Raw genomic sequence first — 24,348 nt, 5'->3', positions numbered from 1 at the left:
TGAAGAGCTCTATAGGCATTCCTTTTTGTAGGTCAGATATTACAGTAAAAACTGAATTGGGAAAACCAAATGCAATTGGAATAATTAGATCCTGAGGCCACCGAAGCCAAGTAACAGCAAGGGGAGCATACAAACTATAGTACACAGCAGAATCGATGCAGTGATTTGAATAGTCTGACTTGCTAAAACCTATGACATCGATCATGGTGCTCCTGGAAATGAAATAGATAAAAGTATACTAAATTATTATTTGAATAAAATGGAAGAGACCAAGATCAAATAAACATGTTGTTGTTTATTCAAATGACTTTGCAGTCCAGAGCATTAACCCACAGCACCACACTAGGACTCCCAAATAAACGTAAGTATAACAAAATATTTTTTAAATATAAAAGAATTACAAGCACTCAATCATTTCTCGTACTTGAGAAAATCTACATACTTCAAAGCCTTAGGATGAGGAGGAATTTACCTGGATCTTCTGAAGAAAGTAGCCTACTACACTTCAAAAATATCTACTGTTAATATTTCTCCCAGCCTTCCTCAAAATAATCTCTGGAATGTTTTTTTGGTCAGGTTGTATACTGGACAAAAGAATACTATCAGAATTTTCTGGGATTACTGGACACTGCCTATAAACTAGCACTAAAACCAGAAGATGCATTATGTCACAATGGTCCATCCACCAATCAGTGTAGGGACATATGATAGTCAAGTGATCAATGGAGTTTTAACCAGGTTAATCTCACAGCGAGTCTTTTGGTTCTATAAGAAAACATACTGTTATGATTCCTCAGTTCCAGAATGCATAATTGGCATAGACATTTTTATGTATAATTGGCAGAATTCCAACATTGACTCCCTGACCTGTGGATTATAAACAAGGATTACAAACTTGGTGAAAAGTCCAAGTGAACATCTCTAGAACTGACTCTTTCTAGAAAAATTGGAAACCAAAAGAATTACTGAATTTCTCTAGGGGTTGCAGAGATCAGTGCCACCATCAAGGACTTGAAGGATGCAGGAGTTGTGATTCCAGCTACATCACCAGTCAAGTTGACTGTGTAGGTTAGAAAAACAGATCAATCTTGCAGTCTGTCAGTGAAATATCGTACATTTAACCAGACGAGGACTCCAGCTGCAGTTACTGTACCATATGTAGTTTCATTGTGTGAAAAAGTTAATAGGTCTCCTGGTACCTGGTATACACTATTGATATGGAAAGTAACCCAGTAAAAGAGGCTTAGTTTCAATTGACAAGACCAGAAATACAAATTCACTATCCTGCATCAGATAGATCAACGCTCCATTCCTGTATCAGAATCTAGTCTGCATGGAGTCTTTCCCTTCCACAAGACCAAAAAATTGGTTCTTTGCATTGGTAATGCTATGCTGATTGTTGTTGTTGTTGTTGTTGTTAAGTGCCATCCAGTTGATTCTAACCCATAGAAACCCTGTATAGGGTTTCCAAGGAGCAGCTGGTAAGCTTGAACCACTGACCTTGCAGTTCAAATGACTTTGCAGTGTGATGCATTAGTCCACAATGCTACACCAGGACTCCATGAAAGAAGTAATATACACTCCAGATATATTGGTAAGATATTTTTACTTCATAGGGTAGAAAAGAAACCCAACAGGTATTCAAGGGTCTTCCACGTAGTAAAAATTTTAGTGGTTTAGTGATGTGGAACTTATTGAAATATTCTTTCTAAGGTGAAGGTTAAATTATTACATCTCACTTCTCCTAAAAATAAAAAGAAGACAAAATTCTTAGTAAGCTTGTTTGGATTTTGTCAAAATATTTGAATATCCTACTCATTTGAATATCCTACTCCAACCCATTTATTGAGAGATCTGAAAAGCTGCTACTTTCCAAATGGGCACCCAAACACAACAACGTCAAGGACACTAATACAAAGTCTTTGGTACAACACCATAGGTGAATCAGAGTACAACCCCTTAGTTTTTTGCTATTTTCTGCAGATAACTACTCTGCTTTAAAAAAACAACTTTTGACTTATTTCTGAGCCAAAGAAAAGACTGAAATCCTTTTGTCTTACAGGGCCAAAATAAATAAATAAAAATAACCAAACAAACAAGGAAGCAAACAGCGAACACTGTATGAAGTTGTTTAGTATTAAGAAATGCTGTGTTGACGGAAAACAAAACCCTGTGTTGCAACGAGAAAGATGAAATGCTCTATAAAAAATAAAATGACTTGAGTGAAGGATTTTGGTTAGGGTCTGTATAGAGAAGCAAGACAGTGAACAATACCCTCAAAACAGATAACCTGACAGGTTTAGAATCCAAACAGTGATTTAGATACATGAAAATATGATAATACATGTTGAGTCCTAAAAGTCAAGTACCACAACCCTTTAGGATTTCTATATAACTGGTCTCAGCACTAAAAGAAGGCAATTCCTCATGGTACACAGAAATTAAATATTCTGGCACTCACGTTGCCCTTAATAGAAATAATTGTACCCTACACAGTATATGAAATATAATTTGCAAAGATTTTGTTATTTGAATAAATTTAGGCACGCTTCACTTCAGGATATCAATGACAATAATATTAAATGGAAACAAAAAACGCTGACTTTGCTGTCATGAAAGGTGGCTTTTAATCTTAGGCCTGCACTAACAGGTCATTTGATCAAAAATCAGTGATTCTACCTCACTGGGACTTTTCAGAATCTAAAGCAAACAGAAGGGATAAGATTCTTTCCAAGCTTTTGTTTGATTGTAAGCATTTTACCCATACTCCTTTACATCACTCACTTATAAATAAAAATTTGCACTTTTATTTCAGTTTTATACATTTACCCTGCTAGGAAATGAATCTAGGAAGATTGATAAATCTGACGTCTTTCCCTACATACACTTTGTTACCATGCATGCCTCAGTCTATCATGCTTTCTTCCACCAGCAGCAATTATCTCTATGCTATCAAATCCCACTGTTAGTCTGGCAGGGAGACATTCACCTACAGTGCTTGTAATTATTGATGCATTTTTCCTGTTTTCAAAATGTCAGACACTTGCCTTTATGTGTAATCATCTGGCTTGCCACCTGCTGCTACTCTAACAGCTAGTACAAAGATGGCATAGTCAGAACTCTGTCTTATTGTTCCATTTAAGCCTCTGAGTCCCATGAATCTTTAAAACAAAAATAGTAGTTTTCTACAATATTTAAATTGTGTTTCTTAATTACCCAATGAATGAATTATGCATCTGGTTGTGATTACCAAGCCAGAAGGATGCTGCCTGATTGGTGATTATATAGCAATTTTATATTTTCCATTGATTATGTTAATTTCCCTTATATTTAATTATTATGCTGAGTAAATAATTGCTAGCACCTGCCTCTAAAATCAGGAAGGATATTTGGCAAATACTATTGACCCAAACAGCTTGTTCTACTTGTAGATGATGTATAAAGTAAATATTTCTGAATTATACATTATTTTCATAATAGAATTATTTTGTCCTGTTGCATTCTTCTTCTAAATATTTTTTAGATAATGTTGATTACGTAAAAGACAAATAATGTATGCTGGGTAAATAAGTAGCTCAGAATTATATCAATTATTTTTTTAAAACATACAAATTTTACCTTTCTTTTTCTCTTTATGTTATGTTAATAATGAATTGTTTCCATCATTTTTATGGCATATTTTTCACCACTTTTTTTCTCCGTAACTATTGTGTTATCATACAGGTGAACTACTGAACTTAATTGCACATAGCAACCAGTTTCCACTGTTTGCTCATCTATCCATTTATTTATTCTTTAACTACAAAATGTTCATAACATTATTTATTTATTTTTGTTTATATCACCACCGCCCTCCCTTCTATAATTGTTGTGCAGAATGCTATTGTTGTTGCAATTTAGTGCCATCGATTCGATTTCAACTCACAGTGACCCTGGTTAACAGCCCATAGTACGGAGTCAGATTGACTAGGTAAGAAATCAATTATAATCACTAACTAGCTTTATGACCTTGACCAAAATACCTCAACACTCTGTCTGAAATTGTTTCTTTTTAATATAGATGACAATGGTGCTGGTGGTGGTTATGTACCGTGGAGTCAGTTCTGACTCATAGTGACCCTGTATAGAGTTTATAAATCTTTATGGGAGCAGAAAGCCTCATCTCTTTCTCCTGTGGAACCGCTGGTTGTTTCGAACTGTTGACGGTGAGATTATCAACCCAATTCAGAACCATTATGTTACCAGAGCTCTTTATATATGACAACAAAAGTCACTTAATCATACTAATGCAAGCACTAGAAAATATAAAGTTAGTCTCTTGAAAAAGAATCTGAATCTGGCACCTAGGAATCACTACATGAGTTTAACAAAATTTTGCTTTCTCAATTCTGTCAAAAAATAAACAAGATTTGCCATTTTCTTAGCCATTTTGCTTAATGGGAAGTGTAATTTGATTTTGTATTTTGGGGAATGGGCACAAAACAATTTCCATTGAGAAGCAGCAAAAATTATATAAATGATTCAGTAGTAGAGCTGATAAAACTAATTAGGAGAATATCATGTATCTCTAAGCTTTAATAAAGGGTGAATTTAGAAATATGCTTTCAAGAATATTTTTAGATAGAAGTACACTGTGCTGGACTGCAAAGTCAATTTGAACCACAAGGTCTGTGGTTCAAGGTCACCAGCTGCTCCTTGGAAACCCCATACAGGGTTGCTATTGGTCGGAACCAACTGGATGGCACTTAACAACAATTATATATTAGCCTATCAAAATATTCAGTGATTAACTATAAAATCTCAACTATATGAAGCCAGCTCTTTTTACATATAGTTTATTAATACCATAAATGAAGAGTGATGGCTAAGTAGCTTTTCCTTTCTTTCTAATCCTTGGTTTCATTCTCTGTCTTTCTAGAAAAGGTACATGCCTCTGGCCAATTTAGAGGCCAACTAATTTCTATTTACCATCTAGCTATATCCTGGATGACCTGCATGAGAAACCATGGTAGTGTTCATGTAAGTGTTCATGGGTCTACTCCAGACCTATTGAATCAGAATTTCTATAGAGAATCAAATACTTCTGAGGCACAGTGCATTTTGAGAATGATTGTTTTGTAGTAACATTTTTGTGACAAGAAACTGTAAAGAGATGAAGTCCAGTATACAAGGGTGTCCCAACAAATGGCTATATGATAGTGACTACTGTCTATTTTCAGATAGTTCATGCATGTTAGACAGAATTATCTTTATACGAGGCCCAATTTTTCTCTTAGTCAACTGAACATAGAGATCTCCTGAAGAGGCCTAAAGGGCAGATTAGAAGAGAAAATGTAATGTAGCACAAATCAGGACCATGGGCATTTGAGCCTATAGCACATGCATTTAGGACTTATTCAAATCTAAGTTCATATAAGCCACTTTAATTTGATGATCGAGTGCTCCTGTGATCACACATTTATAGTTTTATGGGTCACATAATACCTATTAATGATAGGCAGCTCAGTTTTCATGATAACTTGTTCCAAGTATAAAAGTCTCTACATAGATATTTTCACAGGATTGTTATTTGCTACAAAATTCTGAGTCTTATGCTTTGTTTTATTTTAATCTTTAAAGGCCTGTCAAGGAGTTCAGGTAACGTCTCTATGTTCTATTGATACTTTCAGCACCACTGGATCAATCAGATCATATGGACCAAGTGGCAGAGAAGTTTGCATAGCATCCCAAACTTGTTTAAGAGCCTTATTCTGTTCTTGGCCCTACTCAAAATTAGCAGTTTTCAAATCACTTGGTAAATGGGTTAAAATAGCAGCAACACAAGGAATATGTAATCTCCAAAATTCAAAAAGGTACATGAGGTATTGTTCTTATTTATTTTATTTGGGGAGATGGGGTTGTAATTTGGCCAAATGCACCAATTTATCTTCCAGCTTAAATTATATATTTAAATATGTCCTTCTTGTTGTTGTTAAGTGACGTCAATTGGTTCTGACTAATAGAAACCCTCTATAGATTTTCTGAGGAATAAAAAGTGGATTTAAATAGCTGACTTTGTGTTTAATAGTCCAGTAGATATACCCTCTTGTTGTTGTTAAGTGACATCAAGTTGGTTCTGACTCATAGTGACACTGTACATGGTTTCCAAGGAGCCGCTGATGAGTTTGGCCCATTGACATTGTGCAGTTCAAACTGACCATGTGGTCCAGTGCTTATCCTACAGCACCACACCAGGATTCCGTAATACATATGATGTAGTTAAAATAGTATTCTAGGTTATTAAATACTAAATTAGAACTAAACCCTTGTGTTATTGCACTGTCTGCCACTTGTGTGCAATACTAACAAAAACTGAAGTTGTTATTAGGTGCTGTTGAGTTAATTCTGACTCGTAACAACCTGGCGTACAACAAGGTACAGCAGAACGAAACACTGCCCATCCTCGGCCATCCTCACAATTGTTACATTTGAACCTGTTGCTGTTTCCACTGTACCGATTCATATTGTTGGGATCTTCCTCTTTTTTGCTTACCCTCACTTTTTCAAGTACGATGATCTGCTCTAGGGATTGGTCCCTTCAGATAATGAAATCACACCATTCTGACTTCTAAAGATCATTTTGGCTGTACTTCTTTCAACAAAAACTTATTTGTTTTTCAGGCAACCCATGGTAATTTTAATACTCTTTTCCAACACCTTGACTCAAATGCATCAATTCTTCTACAGTCTTCATTCTTCATGGTCCAACTGTAACGTGCATATGAGGCTACTGAAAATACCATGACTTGGGTGAGGTGCACATTAGTCCTAAAACTGGCACCTTTGCTCTTGAACACTTTAAAGAGGTCTTGTGCAGCAGATTTGCCTGATTAAATATGTCATTTGATTTCTCGACTGCTGCTTCCATAAGTGTTGTTAGTGGATCCAAGTAAAATGAAGTCTTTGACAACTTCAACTTTTTCTCCATTTTTTGTGATGTTATTTATTGATCCAGTCGTGAGAATTTTGTTGTTTTACATTGAGGTGCAACCCAAATGAACGCTATTGTCTTTGATTTTTGTCAGTATGTATTTAAGTCCTCTTCACTTTCAGCAAACAAGGTTTTATCATCTACATATCAGAGAATGTTAAGGAATTTTTCTTTAATCCTGAAGTCACATTCTTCTTCTTAAAATCCAGCTTCTCAGATTATTTGCTCAATATGTATATTTATTTGCTCAATATGTACAGACTGAATAAGTATAGTGAAAGAATACAAACCTGACACTCATTTTTCCTAATTTTAAGCTATTCAGAATCCCCTTGTTCTCTTCCAACAAGTACCTCTTGATCTGTGTACAGATTCCTCATGAACCTAAGTAAATGTTCTGGGATAGCCGTTTCTTTCATAGCGTGCCATGATCCACACTGTCAAAAGCCTTTGTATAGTCAATGAAGAACAGGAAAACATCTTTCTGATATTCAGCTAAGATCCATCTGACATTAGCAATGATAACACTCATTCCACATCCTCCTCTGAATTGGGCTTGGATATTCAGCAGTTCATTTTTGATGTACTGTTGCAGCCATTTTTTAAATATCTTCAACAAAATTTTACTTGCATGTGATATTAATGACATAGTTCAAAGATTTTCGTATTCTATTAGATCACCTCTCTTCTGAATGGGCATAAATATGGTTTTCTTCCTATTAGTTGGCCAGGTAGCTGTCTCCCAAATTTCTTGGTATAAATGAATGCTTCCAGTGATGCATCCATTTGTTGAAAAACTAAAATTTCTATTTCATCAATTCCTAGAACTATGTTATTTATAAGTACCTTCAGTGCAACTTGGACTTTTTCCTTCAGCACCATTGACCCTTGATCATATGCTGCCTCTTGAAATGGTTGAATATCGCCATTTCCTTATGGAACAGCGACTCTGTGCATCCTTCTTCCATTTTCTTTTTGTTCTTTCTGCATCATTCAATATTTTGCCCATGTCATTGTTGAAAGATTTCAGTTTGTATTCCATCAATTCCCAGTATCTTGTTCTTTGTCAATGCCTTCAATGCATGTTGGACTTCTTCCTTTAGTATCATTGACTTTTGATCATTGACTCTTGATGCTACCGCTTACAATGGTTGAAAATTGAACAATTCTTTTTGTACAGAGACTCTGTTTTCCTTCCATCTTTTGATACTTTCTGCATAATTCAATATTTTGCTCAAGGAATTCTTCAATATTGCAAATTGAGGCTTACGTTTTTTCTTCCATTTCCTAAGCAATTGTTGTACTATGGTGGCTTGCATGTTACTGTGATTCTGGAAGGTATGCTATGGGTATTTTAAATACCAGCAGGGTCACCCATGGTGGACAGGTTTCAGCTGAGCTTTCAGATGAAGACAAACTAAGAGAGTTGGACTGTTTCTGAATATTTAGTCACTGAAAACCGTATGAATAGCAATGGAACACTGTCTGCACCAGAATATTTAAGGAGTTGACAGAATTCTTCAATTCCATCATCACTGGCTTTAGTGGTTGGTGCGCAAATTTGAATAGTGATATTGACCTGTGTCCCTTGTTGATGTTGTTGTTAGGTGCCTTCGAGTCGGTACCGACCCATAGCGACCTTATGCACAGCAGAATGAAGCACTGTAGGCATAAGGATCTTATTCTATCACAAGCAGCATTGTACTTGTAGATAGATCTTGAAATGTTCTTTTTGACTATGAGTTTGAAGTCAGTCCTCTTCAATTTGTCCTTCCTAGCATAGGAAACATGACTGCCAGATTCACAATGGCCAATATCAGTTCATTTTAGCCCACTAAAGCCAAGGGCATCACACTTTATGTGCTCCAACTTTTAAAAATGTTAATAGTTTTTATTTCTCTCATTTTACTATTTTGACATTTTATGAACAAATTTTTTATGAGTAAAAATAGAAAATAACTGTTTCATGTAAAATTACAAAACTTTTTTTTCAACCACAGAGAAATACATAATTGTTACTATGCCAGCATAACTGTCTATATTAAAAAAAAAATTATTCACATCTTACAGTTTCATTGGTTCATATTCCTTACATTCCATGTCCCAATTTTTTTTCCTGTTTTTTTTTTTTTTTTGTAGTACTACTGGATTATTTGTTCCACATAATTTCCTATGCTAAATTCATTTTATTTCTGGTTTTTCTTTTCATTTTCATATCTGTTTTATTAATGTTTACTAATTTTTTATAATTTTCCTCTTCTGTCATTTTGATATGCAGCTGTATTATTTTTCTTCTTATTTATTATTTCCCCCCTGCTTAAACCAGTCTGTTTTAGCTTATAATCTATTTGACTTTCTTGCCATTTGAAAGTTCTATATGTACACTATTGCTTCCTTTTGCTTCGTAGTTGACTTCATTATACAATGATATCTCTGATTCTTTATTTTCAATATTGTAGGTTTGTTTTAATTTAAATACATAAATATCTGGATTGAGTTTTGGGTGATGTTATCATGTATGGTCATCTCAGATTGTTGTCTGCTGTTGTTGGTTCTCAGTCCAAAGAACACCCTGTAGCATTTTTTTGTAAAGTTGGTCTGGTCTTTACAAATTCATTTTCTTTGTGTTTATCAGAAAATGTCCTAATTTTGCTGTCATATTTGAGGCACAGATTTTATTGGTGTATGATTCTTGGTTGGCAATTTTTTCTTTCAAAGTTTTGTATATGTCATTGCATTTTTCCCTGCCTGGTTTCTGCTGAGAAATCAGAGCTTGTCTTATTGGTTCTTGTTTGTAAGTAATTTTTCTTTTTTCCAAATCTGCTCTCAAGAATCTTTCTTTGTCTTTGTTTTTAGAAAGTGTGATTGTGATGTGACTTGTTGATTTCCTTTGGGGATCTATATTGTTTGGTGTTCATTCAACTTATTATATTCTTATATTCTAGTCTTTCAAGATGTTAGGGTAGTTTTCTTCCAAGCATTCTTCATCAGTTTTCTCTGTGCTTCTTGTGTTTCCTCCTGTTTTAGAATTCCAGTCACCCATAAGTTGTTTCTCTTCATAGTGTCCCACATAATTCTTAGGCTTTCATTTGTTTTTCTGATTGTTGTTCTACTATACTAATATTGACACATTATTGTGAAGTTCACTAATTTGAGTGTCTACTACTTCAAATCTTCTCCCTTGCCCTTTCAAAGTATTTTTCATTTCTGAGATCTAAATATCAATCTTCTGGATTTCTAGTTGCAGTTTTTGTATTGTATCAAAATTTGCATGACCCCCAACCACAGGGCTTGGAACTCCAGAGAGCAGGGTCTTAACTGGAGGTGAATGAGGGTGGGAACTGGCTACACCTCTGGTCACCAAGACAGCATGGGACAAAAACAAGAAATCACACTTTTCCTGTTGCCAGTATGAATCTGCTTTGCTAAGTCTCCCTTTGCTGCCAAAGCTGCTCACAAGATGATTGAGTCCCATTTGACCAGCCATTCACCAGTCAGTCTCCCTCTCTCTCCATTCCTGCTTAGCCTCTCCTCCCAGAAAGCACTCCATCCACCTCTCTAACCTTACCTTTTTTCTGAAGTTCAAGGTGCCAGAATTTTCTTCTGTGTCAGTTGTATTTGGCCTCTTGTATCTTTGTTTGTATCTGTGTAGAGGGTCCATATAATGCATCTGTGTAGTCTAACATCTTTCTGTAAGTCCTTCCACACTCCAACTATTAATGGATACTTACAGCTTTTTCTCCTCATTTGAGTTGTGTCCAATCAATAAATGAAGGTCTCCAAAATTTTACTCCTTTTATGTCATCATGGTCAACTCTGCTTTGAGGAGGCAGCTTCCCAAGTAGAATTTTGAGTGTCTTTAAGTCTGAGGGGCTCATTTTCTGGTACTATATCTGACAATATTCCACTGCAATTAATAAGGTTCTCAGTGGCTAAATGTTCAGAAATAGTCTTCCTCTCCTTCTACCTACTCTGGTTTAGTCTAGAAGCTCCACTGAAACTTGTCTTCCATGAGTGATCCTGCTGGTATTTAAAATACCTGTGGTGTAACGTGCCCTATCACAGCAACACACAAGTCATCACAGTACAACAAACTATGTTTTACTATGGAAAAACTGTAGAGCATATATAAATGTTAAACACTAGTTAAAATTATTTCCTTGCACTGGTAACATCTGTTCTAACAAGGGTTTTTAAACATATTTAACACAGGCAGTATTTAATATAATACTATAAAGATTTAGCATGGGTCGAGTATTAAGTAGAAGTAGTTGTTGTTGCTGTTAAATGAACCTTGAGACCTTTCCAAAGCATAGTGACCCTGTCTAGCATTTCCAAGGAATGACTGTTGGATTTGAACCACGGATCTTGTGAGTCAAAGCAAACTTGTGGTCTAGTGAATTATCCTGTAGCATTTATTGTTGTTAAGTACCGTCGAGTCGATGCTGACCCATAGCGGCCTTGTATAGCATTTCTGAGGAGCAGCTGGTAAGCTTGAACCACCGACCTTGCAGTTCGAACAACTTTGCAGTCTGACACATTAGCCCACAGCGCCACACCAAGACAACTCAATGATAAAAGTCACAGCCTCCAAAAATGTTTCTTAATGACTTTCCAATAGTAGTTTAAAATAGCTTAACATTAGCTATCTTGCAAAGTAAATTCACGTATGAAAACATGAACATATACTACCTTCAACTTTTTTTTTCAATTTAGTGCTAGATCCATTTGTTTCATTCTGCAAAGAAACAATCATTATACTTTTGAAAAACATTTCCTGGCATTCAAAATTATTGAACCAACATGTAATAGATCAAACAAAAATCTTATTTTCTGCTAAATTTCACATGCAGTACTAGATGAAATTGGTAGAACAACGTATAATTGTTGGCACTTGTATTTATTGCTATGGAATATAATTATTATTTATAATACAAGTCCATAAAAATAATAGAGTTCAGCATTTATAATGCAATATATTTCCCAAACTGTTACAGCTAGGCAGAGTTACATATAACTACATACACACCATTCTCTATATCTATGTGTCTATCTATCTATCTATCTATCTATCTATCTATCTATCTATCGTTCTGCCTACTTCAAACCATATATACATTGTATTTCATCATCCAAAGTATGCAACTCTCTTAAATGCAATGTTTGCTCAAAGATTTGTGAGACTTATCCAAGCTCCTTCAAGAAACACTACTTTTTACTCATTTTAACTATGTACATGATGCCACTGTAACAACATATTTCAATGTATTTGTTCATATTCTTTTTGATCGCATTTATATTGTTTTCAATGTTTTATTGCAATTAACATTGGTATCCATTATCTTCTGTAACTACACAAGTATGTTTCTGAAGAAAGTATTGAGTAGTGAAATTACCAAAAATGAAAGTTATATACATCTTTGTTCTTATCAAGTATTGCTAAATTGGTTGTACTAATATGCAGACCAATCAGCAAAAAGGAGTTTCAAACCTTTCAAACATTTCTACTACCTGATGGCTAAGCGAAGTAATAGTTCAATAACTTGCACTTCATCAAGTCATTTCAGAGCTTTATGTTGTAATTGAATCATCTGTTTTAAAATGAGGTGTTAATTAGTCTTGATAGTTTTGTGCTGTTTGTTAAATAACTTTAACGTATAACATACACATATTCACTTGCTATGATATTAAAATTGTTACTGTTTGTACTTACTATATTAATATTGGTAGCCAGTTATTCCTATATTTTGAGTTGTTTTTATTGGCATCACCATCAAGTGTCTGTGTTATAATAAATTTGATTGTTTCTATGGAATCCAGGTATGGTGCTGTAGATTAAGCACTAGACCACAAGGTCAGTTTCAACTGCAAGATCAACAGCTCAACTCTACCAGCTGATCCTCAGAAACCCTATACAGGTTCGCTATGAGTTGTAACCAACTCAATGTCACTTAACAACAACAACGATTATTAGAAATCTACAAAACTGTGAACAATTCAGATATGATTAACTTTTAGGAAAATTGTTCTGTAGCTTCATAATTAAGTAGGGGGACTAGTCAATAATAGTGTAGGTTAGATCCACAAATAAAATTATTTTGAGAAAAGTTTTATATAAATAAACAGATCTTTTTGACAGCAATTCATTCTCAAGAGTAGTGAATGTATTAACATATATATTGCTGGTTCTGACCCATAGCAACCTTGTATAGTATTTCCAAGGAGCTTCTGGTGAGCTTGAACTATCAACCTTGCAGCTCAAACTGATTTTGCAGTCCTGTGCATTAACACACAGTGCCACACCAGGACTCCAGAATATATATATGCAATACAGTAATATAGTATTTGTTTAAAACATCTATTTATATTCAAATTCCTAGAAATAATACTATAATGCATTCTATTTACAGTCTATATATGTATGTAATGGAAATCAATCCAAGAATCAATAAGATAATAATAATATTTTCAGGAAATTGAGTTGGCATGGTAAGACTAAAAAGATTAGCAAGAAAAAAATGTAAACTACACTAAGTAATGCTCAGCATTTTAACTCTGATTTAATCAAAATATAATTAACAGATTATGTTAAGCATTCAGATTCAAGGCACTTTCCTAGTCCAAATGCATTTGGAAACAGTGGAATTATTTGCGAGGAAGAATTTTTAAATCTTTGATAATATTTAAAGTGACTGCTTTGAACAATACAGTTTGAGGCCTCTTCTATGTTGATAATAGGATGTTTTTGCTTGTCTCTGAGAGATATGCTTAGTCAACAAATAAAAACAAATTATGAAATTTTAATTCCATTTTCAAAATTAATTTTCAGCTCATCATTATTAAAGATTGAGCAGAATCCACTATATGTGGCAATTGAATTACATACAAGCTCATGAGTGAGAGAAGGATGACAGGAACTAATGTTTATATTATGTAAAACACAAAAATTAATCATAGAATGCATAGCTTTCTGTATAATGCTCTGATTTTACTTGTGATATCACTCATCCAGAAAATAGAATAGATTTATTGAAGGTAATATAAAAATGTCTCTTATTCTCCATTTTTTTAGGGTTTGGTTTAAGGTGGAGTTAAAATCTACTGTTAAGCATGCAACTTGAAACAGCAGATGACATAAGGAAATGGCAGTTAAACATTCTTGCATACTGAAGCACACAAACTTAGTTATTTCAAACCATACCTTCTAGTTTATTGCAGCTCAGGATTTTGCATATCCAAATATGATGAAAAATTCATCTTGAATTACAAATGAAAGTTCAAGAGACAGAAAAGAGTAAAGGCATCTATCATCTATATGCCATCTAAACTAAGCTGTAATAATGAGTATCACTCCAAAAGGTACTGACTGACATGTTATCACAGTGGACAGAAGAAACATTATGTATCATGTCCTGGAAGCACACAAGGCCTTTATTGACCATTTGCTCCTTCAGATTCTCATCATTCTCATTTGAATTATCCTTCTAGGATGCTGATGGAATGTTTATTATATTATTTGTAAACTAATATTTTAATTATTGATTGGCCCCTAATTTTTAATTAGTAAAATGTTTAATACCTGAAATCAGGTTTATTTTTTTTCCCTTATCTTGATTTTATTTCTAAATTTAATGCTTGACTATATCCATTACCTAAGGAACAGTTAACAATGGAGACTGCAACGTTTAAGATCCATAGTTCATATAATGGAATCCTGGTGTGGCACTGTAGGATAAGCACTGGCTTGCTTATCATAAGTCAATGGTTCAATTGTATCAGATTCTCCTGGGAAACCCTAAGCAGGGTTGTTATGAGGCTGAATCAACTCTTCAACACTTAAAAACCACAAGTCCATGCAATGAAGTCCTGGTGTGGTATTGCATGATAAACACTGGAATACTAACCTCAAGGTCAGTGATTCAAACCCACCAGTCACTTGTTGGAACCTTTTATAGGGTCACTATGAGTCAAAATTGATTCAATAACACTTAATAACATCAACAGTTCATATAATTACTCAAGGAAGGTAAGTCAAAAAGCATTGAAACTGGAGGTCCAGTTCATGCATACATGTGTTTATTCCAAATAAAATACCCTTAGAGACATCTCTGCATTCAGCAAATGGCTGAAGACAAGTTATCTTGTAATACACATGTCTTAGTTTCCTTAAGAATGCTTTCAAAAAAAAAAAAAGAGGATGGTAAAAGAAAAATGTGTGCGGATCAGCTAGCTCAAAGAGTTCATATCTCCATCAGTCTTTTAGCAAGATAAAAGCAATTGAAGTTGATTTTATGGAACAAATTATAGCCAGAGATGAGTCTTAGATTTATCAAGCCAATTTGGAGAGAAAGGCCTAATCCAAACAGTCACTTCTGAGGGCACCTTTTAGGTCATTTCAATTCAAGGAAGAGAGGTCAACTCAGAATGTTATAGCAATCATTTCTGTGTGTTTTTTATTCCAAAGATGTATTCTTGATAGATTTTCTCAACAGATACAGGAAAATCATGGGGGCTTATTATGAAAAAGCTTTAAGAAAACTGAAAGCTGCACTGATGAAACAAATTGCACTAAGCAATGTATTACCAACATAACAGCACACTTGCTCACTCTTCTAGGGTAGCCAAGGCTCTCCTACTAGAATTCAATTGTTAAAGATTACATTATCCCCCTGATCTGGCTATTTCACTTTTTCTTTTATTCCCCAGTCTCAAAGAACATTTAAAACAAACATGCTTTGAGTCCCTCAAGAATACCCTAACTCCTGTTTTGATTTTATGTAAATTGAAGTGTGAATGTAGAAATCTTTGAGGAAATGTTAAAGAGCTGGAAACAGTACCTTCAGTAGTAGATAGACCTAGGTGGAGATTATGTTTAGAAACAATAGCTTCCCATTTAGATATTCTTGTCTTTTGTGTTTACTATCGGTTTCTATAATTTTTTGGCAATATGTTTTGACTCACTGGCACATGAAATTATTACAAATAATAATCAATTTGTAAATTAGGAGATTTGTGATGAGAAAAAAATCAGTGTCAAGTAATTAAAGTGTTAAAAAAGCAAAGGTATTGCTTTGAGGACTAAGGTATGCTGATCCAGGGTATGATATTTTCAATTGTATCATATGCATGCTAAAGCTAGGTAAAGAATAAAGGAGAAAAAGAAGAAGGGATGCATTTTAATTATGGTGTTGGCAAAGAATGTTGAAATACCAGACTGCTTAAAAATGAAAAAAAATCTCTTTGGGTAGAAGTACAGATGTCTTGTTCCTTAGCAACAAGAATGGCAAGACTGTCTCACTTACTTTAGACCTGTAATAAGTAGAATGAAGATGAAGACATTATGCTTGGAAGGTCCCTGACAAAAGAGGAAGAGACTCGTTGATATTGACTGACAAAGTAGATGCAAAAATGAACTAAAACATAGAAAATATTCTTATGGTTTAGGACACTCTGTGTTTCATTCTGTTGTACACAGGGTCGCTGTGAGTTGGAACTGATTCAAGGGCAACTAACAAAAACAAAAAACGTGTTTGATCTAAATTGTATGTTAGTATAGATTTAGTTGTGTGCCTTCAAAATAAGGGATAAATTGTGTGTTGGAATCATAGCCCTATACATTTGAATATAATTATATTGGGAATAGGTTTTTCTATGTTCTGATAATGAAACCTTATCAGTGTAGGTCAAGTCTGATACATAGTCACTTGAAAGATAAGTATGGAAGATAAGATATACAAGCAAGCCAAAATGAGGTAAAGATAGAAGCTACCTGAAGATCATCAAGGAACTGAGAAACACCAAGGTTTCTTGTCACTAGGTGGCATTAAGTCAGTTCCAACTCATAGCAACTCTATGTACGAGAGGATGAAACATTGCCCCACTACGGTGCCATCCTCATAGTTGTTATGCTTGAAACAAATTCTTCTGCCTCTGTGCCAGTTTGTCTAATTGCTCTTTTTAGCTGACCCTCTACTTTACCAAGCATGATGTCCTTCTCCAGGGACTCTTCCTCCTGATAACATGACTGAAGTATGAGAGACAAAGTCTCACTATCCTAGCTTCTAAGGAGCATTCTGGATGTATTTCTTCCAACACGGATTTGTTTGTTTTTCTAGCAGTTCATGGTACTTTAAGTATTTTTCTCCAACACCATATCTCAAATGTATTGATTCTTCTATGGTCTTCCTTATTTATTGTCCAACTTTTTTATGCATATGAGGTGATTGAAAATATCATGGATTGGGTGAGGCGTATCTTAATCCTCAAACTGATATTTCTACTTTTGAACACTTTAAAGATGCCTTGAGTAGGAAATTTGCCTAATGCAAGAAATAATTTTATTTCTTGGCTGCTGCTTCATGAGTGCCGATTGTGAATCCAAGCAAAACTAAGTATTTGACAACACCAATGCTACAGAAGCTGAAAGAAACAAGGATTTTCCCCCAGAGCCAACAAAAAGAAAGAATGTCTTTCTCATAGTTAGTTCCATGTATTCAGATCCCATATATTTTAGCCTCTTGATCTGTGAGAAACATATGTTTTGTTCTAGATTTATTTTATGATGTTTTTGTTGTTAAATGGTGTTGCGTTAGTGCCAACTCTTATCAATCCCATATAGGGTTTCTAAGAAGCAGCTGCTGGGTTTGAACTAGCAACCTTGTGGTTAGCAGTATAATGATTATCTTATAGGTGGGATAAAATCTGTTTTGTTTTAAATTTATGTCTGTCCTTTAAAAGCACCTGCTTATGGTATTTTCCTAGCAGCAACATTAGGGAAGTAAAATATATTTAAAAGCAAGAAAATATTTGGTGGTTGTGGTGTGCCATGGACGACTCCTATTCATAGCAATGCTGAATAGGATTTCTCAGACTGTAAATTTTTTTGGGAGCAGAAAGCCTCATCTTTCTCCTAAATAACAGCTGGTAGTTTTGAACTGCTGACCTTGAGAGTAGCAGTCCAACCTGTAACCACTACACTACCAGAGTTCCTGAAGAAAATATTTCTGCACCCTATTTTTAGTGAGAGCCCTGGTGTTCTGCTCTGAATAAACTCTGGACTGCTAACAACATAGTTGACAGTTCAAACCCACAAGCCACTCTCTGAAACCCTATGTAGGTTGGTATGATTGAGAAGGCACCTGATGGCAAAAATCAAACATTTTTTATTCAATCATATTTAACACACGAGATTAATAACTAATGAAGTCACTTCTATAGTAAGCATACAGTAAGTATTCAATGATATATATTTTATGGTTGATTATAGAATCATTATTTTGTAATTTTAGCATTCATATGAAATTAATGATCAAAAAGGAAAACTAGATTGGACATCTATGGTGTACTTGATTAATTCCCCTTTTGATGAAATAAACCACCAATTTTTATTGTTGTTGTTGGTAATTAGCCCTTAACTGGTGTGGTCCTGTAGGGTCAGCACTGGACTGCTAACCACAAGTTGGTGGTTCAAATCCACCAGCTACTCCTTTGAAACCCTATACTGAGTTGCTGTGAACCAGAACTAATTCAATGGCACTTAATAAGGACAAGGATCTATAATATCCAAGGAGCCCTATTCTAATGATTATACTTATATTAAACAACAAAAAAAGTACAAAAACAGACACTCATTTGTTAAGAATAATACCTTTACTAAAAGTAAAACTATCATCTAAACACCACCTGGGTCTAACTTACACTCATTCACCTATTTCACTATTCACCAATAAGGAATAATTTTGCTTTTCCTTCCACTATTTACAATTATGATTGACTGATGAGTTTCTGTTTTTAAAAAGTGCAGTGACAGTTTTCTTCTTGCTTTTATATTATCATTAAAAACAAGTTTCTAGAGCCTCTGCCTTACATAAGACCATAGGTGGAATCCTGAACCCCATATAGAATCTTCTGAGGTGGGAAATTTCCACTGGAAGGGACAAGCAGAACAGCTAGAAGAACAGAAGATACTTCTTGAAAGAAAGACTGACAGGGAAAATGCAGAACAATAATGGCAGTCTGACTGACTACTATAAGAACAAGCAAGTTGCTCGTCCAGGAGACATCAAGGCAAGTGATCGGGTCCCCTCAGAGCAAACTCCCTTCCAAGACTAAGACTCAGTGGGAATACACGAGCAGACATGTGCTCTGACTAGTGACCGTGTTGGTCATGGATAAGGGAAGTGAAGGAAAAACAATGAAGCTGCTAGCTAAGCCTTACAATGTTCAATAGGCTCCTGTGAACCAAAATGGAGACCTGGTTGGCCAGCAGTTTGGCAAGACCTAGGGACTCCTGGGCCCAGAGTCAGTGACATAGCCACAGAAGACTAGAGTGGACAATGAAGCATCCAGCTGATAAGAAGCGAGGGCATGTGCACAAGAACAAACACCTACTATTGCAGATAATACCTACTTGACCTGGCTTCAATGGCTGAATGATCAGAGCTCAACTAGAAGAGGAAGAGGAAAAAATAAGAGAAATCGGATGCAATTTGATGAACTTGACCTACACCTATGGATGCAGTAGCTCAAAAGAGGGAACAAATCTTTACAGTGAGGATCATTTCCACCCCCTCGATATACAGGGTAGACAGGGATAGGCAATTTGAACATTGGCTACCCAAAGTGTGGGGGTGGTGGTGGTGATGGTGGGAACCTGCAAAAGCAAGAAGTGACTGGCTTGCAAGCTTTCAAGAGGGAACCTAGATCCAGAGGGCAGGGAGAAAGAATCTCCACTGAGTAGTAGTATCCAATCTGTCTGGGCAGGACTGAAGAAAGGAGATGTGGATAGTACTCATATGCTACAAAAGTGAATAATTACTATCAGGACTGACTGTGAGGGTTGGAAATGTGAAGGTAGATGTTCAGTGCTTTATCCAGAAAGAATGGTGAGATTTTGTCTCATAACTTTCTCCATATTATCAAGAAGACCTGTCCCTGGAAAATGACATCATGCTTAGTAGTGGGTCAGCCATAAAGAGGAATATATGAAAAGGGATCGATTGACACAGTGGCTACAATAATGGAGTCAAACATAACAATTGTGAGAATTGGCAGGCCCGGGCAATGTTTCCTTCTGTTGTGTATAGGGTCCATGTGAGTCAGAAGAGGCAACTGGATGGCACTTAACAATCACAGCAACAGCATTGTGTCAATTTATCTCTTAATGTTAGCGGGAATATTGTTTCAATCTAGCTCTTTATGTCAATGTGATCAGTACTAATGACTTCTCTTTCACTTCTATGGTATTTTCATATATGTATGTGAACATTGGATAATGAATAAGGAAGACCGTAGAAGAATGATGTATTTGAGTTGTGGTGTTGGAGAAGAATATTGAAAGTACAATGGGTTGTCAAAAGAACAAATGTATCTGTGTTGGAAGAAGTACAGCCAGAGTGCTCCTTGGAATCCAGGATGGCCATACTTAGGACATATTATCAGGAGGAACGAGTCATTGGAGAAGAATATCATGTTTGGTAAAGTGGAAGGTCAGAGAAAAAGAGGAAGACCCTAAACAAGATGTTTTGGCACCGTGGCAGCAGCAATGGGCTAAGATGTAGCAATGATTGTGAGGTTTGGCCCAGGACACGGCAGTGTTTTGTTCTGTTCTGCATAGGGCCACAATGAGTTGGTACTGACTCAATGGCACCTAACAACATTTCTCTTCTAATATTTATAATTGCTGTCTTTCCTGTTTTCCCTTGATTATCCTAATTGGAGTTTTAACAATATTATTGAGCTCTTAAAATAACCAGTTTTTGGTTTTGTTGATTTTCTTTGTTTTTCCTGGTTTCAATTGCATTGATTTCTGTTGTAATTTTTGCCATCTAATTCCTTCTACTTGTTTTGATTTAGTTGGCTATAACATCTCTAGTTACTTATGTTAGAAGCTTCGTTTATTTATGCAGCTATTTCTTCATTGCCAATAAATGTGTTTTTATAAATGCTTATATAAGAATGGTTTTAGCTATATCCAATAAATTGTATTAAAAACTTAAATCATACATTTCATTTAATCTCAACTGCAATCCCCTCCATGCATCGTCAGCCAACCAAAGGGTATACCCTGCAAGCCTGCCCCCCAGTCATCAGCACACAGCCCCTCTCCCTCTCTTGGTCTAGAGTCCCCAACCACTCCGTATCTCCATGTCATCATCTCTGTCTCCATCTCTGGCATCACTGCTTCTCTGGGTAGCATCCCACACTCTGCTTTTCTCGCTTGATGGTCCCAGGGACCTCCGCTCATGGACTGCAAAGTCTATCACTCCCCTCCTTTTGCTACAGAATGCCTACCTTTACATATCCAACTCTCAACAGTCAGTCCTGATAACAATTATTCACTATTGCACCAAATGAGTGATACCCCAACTCCTTTCATCAGTCCCACCCAGACAGATTGGATGCTACTCAGTGGAGATTCTACTTTCCTCCATGCCCTCTGGATATAGGCTCCCTCTGGAAAACTTGTAAGCCAGTCATTTCTTGCCTTTGTAGCCCCCCTATTTTGGGTAGCCAATGTCCAAGATGCCTATCCCTGTCTACTCCGTGCATGGAGGAGATGGGAATAATCCTCACTGTGAAGATTTGTCAACTCACTCAGGCACCCCCTCTAGTCACCAGAATGGAACTTCGCAAACAGTGGGTGGCCAATGAACAGATACTTAAAAATAAAAGAAAGAAAACCAGAACAAAGCAAAAACAAAATTAACAATGTGTATTGTCCACCTTAGCTCTGAGGTTCCTGAGGTGTATCCGTGTTGGGTCTGTTCCCCTGCTTGGTCTTGCCATTTAGTCTCACCCAACTCGTCAGTTCTGGGCCGCTGAGCCTGGCAGATTCAAAAGTACGCGATTTCTTACTTCTGCTACAAGTTCCACTAGCTTTAAGCCTGCAAACTTTTAAAATATTCCTAGGTATTTGATTCAGAGTTTTGGAGCTCTGCCCTGAACCCTCTTCTCCTGGTATTCTGTGGTATTGCTTACAGTGAACTTCACTGCACCTCTACCGTATCTGCCATCAGCCCTGCCTCCTCGCCCTTCTGAATTTTGTCCTGTGATAAATTTTGTCCTTTGATCTTGAATGGCTGACCAATGTTTTGTGTGCAAACATCACCAGTGTTGTTGTCCCCCTATATGTTTATCATTTCCACTCCTGAAGGAAATGGTAAAAGGAGGTAATCTCATGGTTCTAATAGTCTAACTGACCAGCAATTCTCATCTTTATTTCTTTTTCTTTTTCTTTTACTTTGAGCTTTGTTCTACATTTTCTCCCATATTAGTCTGAGCTTTCCAATGTGATCCCTTTCAGAGCAATTTGTAGTGGTAACCAGTCACCATCTAGTTCTTCTGGTCTCAGGATTGTGGAGACTGATGTTTATGTAGTCCATTAATTTATTGAACTAATTTTTCCAACTATCATTGCTTTTCATCACTCTTCTATCTTCCATACAAAGAAAGACCAACAGTTGCACCCAGAAGACCTCTCATGAACTTTTAATGCTCATTTGTTACTCATAGAACTAGACTGTAGATCATTGTTTTTGTGGACTATGTTATGCCAACTAAGTATGGTTCTGTGACCCCTGACTCATGAGACTATGGATGTGATACCTCAGGTCTAGTAACACCTATCCTCAAGGAGTTTTGGTAATGTCTAAGAAGTTTTCATAACTTTTCCCCCTGTATGATCCATCATATGTCTGGATATGTTTATGCCAAAGGGAAATACCCATTGTTATAGTTGTCTGTCAAGGTGGCTGGGCCAGAATTCTCACTGGTGGCATATAATATAATGTAATCATTTCCCTAATGAGATTTATTAAGAGTTAATCAAACAAAAGGAGTTTATTCTGGGTGTGTGGCCTGAAACATCTTTTATTTACAAGAAATAAAAGTAGAGAGGAATAAGTAGTCGAGAAGGAACTGTTACCATGAAGAATGAAGAAATGAAAGTGGATTGCTTCCTTTGGATCTGGTGTCCCTGCACTGTGAAGCTCCTAGACCAGGGAAAGATTTATATCAAGACAGATAAACATCTCCAAATGCTGCGGCTACAGGTTCTGATGTGCATCCCGAATGCTCCTTAGAGGTTATAATGGTAAGTCTTCATCACTGATACTTTGGACATATATTATCAGGAGGAACCAGTCCATGGAGAAGGACATTTTGCTTGGTAAAATGGAGTGTCAGCAATAAGAGGAAGGTCCCTAATGAGATGGGTTTACACAGTGGCAGAAACATGGGCTCAAACTTAAAAATAGTTGTGAGGCTGTTGTGGGACCTGGCAATGTCTCATTCTGTTGTACATCGGGTCACTGTTACTGGGAACAGACTGTACAGCAACTAACAACAATCCTTAAAAACAGATGATGAAAGAAAGTAAGGACACTTTTTCCAGAGCCAGTGTCTGCATTTGTACTTCCAGCCTCCCAAACTGTAAGAGAATGATTCTGTTTGTTAAAGCCTTTTACCTGTTGTATATCTGGTATAGCAGAACTAGATAACAAAGAAACTTTCATATAAATATTCTTTGTCAAACATGTGTACATTTGTGGGTATATTCCCACACTCCTTCCCATACATGTTCAGTGTTTGTATCTATCCATGTAGCTACCTGTATGTGTGTTAGGTGTTTTCTAGTGCATTGAAGCTCATAGCAACCCTATGCACATATGAACAAAATAGTACTCGGTTCTGTGCCATCCTCTCATTGGTTTTTAGAGTCCATTGTTGCTGCCACTGTATCGATTCATCTTGTTAGGGATTTTCTTGGTTTTCAATGACTCTCATCTTTTTCCAAAATAATGTCCTTCTCTATGTACTGTCTGATAACATGCCCAAAATACAAGTGTTGAAGTCACATCCTCACTTCTAAGAAGGATTCTGACCGTACTTATTCCAAAATAGAATAGCTTATTTTTCTGGCAGTCCAACTTCTAAGAAGGATTGTGACTGTACATCTTCCAAAATAGATTAGCTTATTTTTCTGGCAGTCCATGATATTTTCAATATTCTTCTCCAACACCATTAATTAAAATGAATTGGTTCTACAACACTGTGCTTACTCATTGCCAACTTTTACATGTGTAAGAGTCGATTGAAAGTACCATGGCTTAGGTCAGATGTACCTCAAAGTAACATATTTACTTTTTAACACTTTAAAGAGGTCTTGTACAGCAGATTTGTCAGTTGATTTCTTGACTGTTGCTTCAATGAGCATTGATTGTGGATCTAAGGAAAATGAGTCTTTGACCACTTAAATCTTTTCCTTAATTTTATCATTTTATTTATTTGTCCAATTGTAAGGATTTTCATTTTATTTACAGTAAGGTGCAATGCATATGGAAAAAATACCAAAAACCCATACTTTGATCTTCATCAGT

The sequence above is a fragment of the Chrysochloris asiatica genome, unplaced genomic scaffold (assembly GCF_000296735.1).
Source record: "Chrysochloris asiatica unplaced genomic scaffold, ChrAsi1.0 scaffold00005, whole genome shotgun sequence".
Classification (NCBI taxonomy): domain Eukaryota; kingdom Metazoa; phylum Chordata; class Mammalia; order Afrosoricida; family Chrysochloridae; genus Chrysochloris; species Chrysochloris asiatica.
This window is presented reverse-complemented; position numbering follows the sequence as displayed.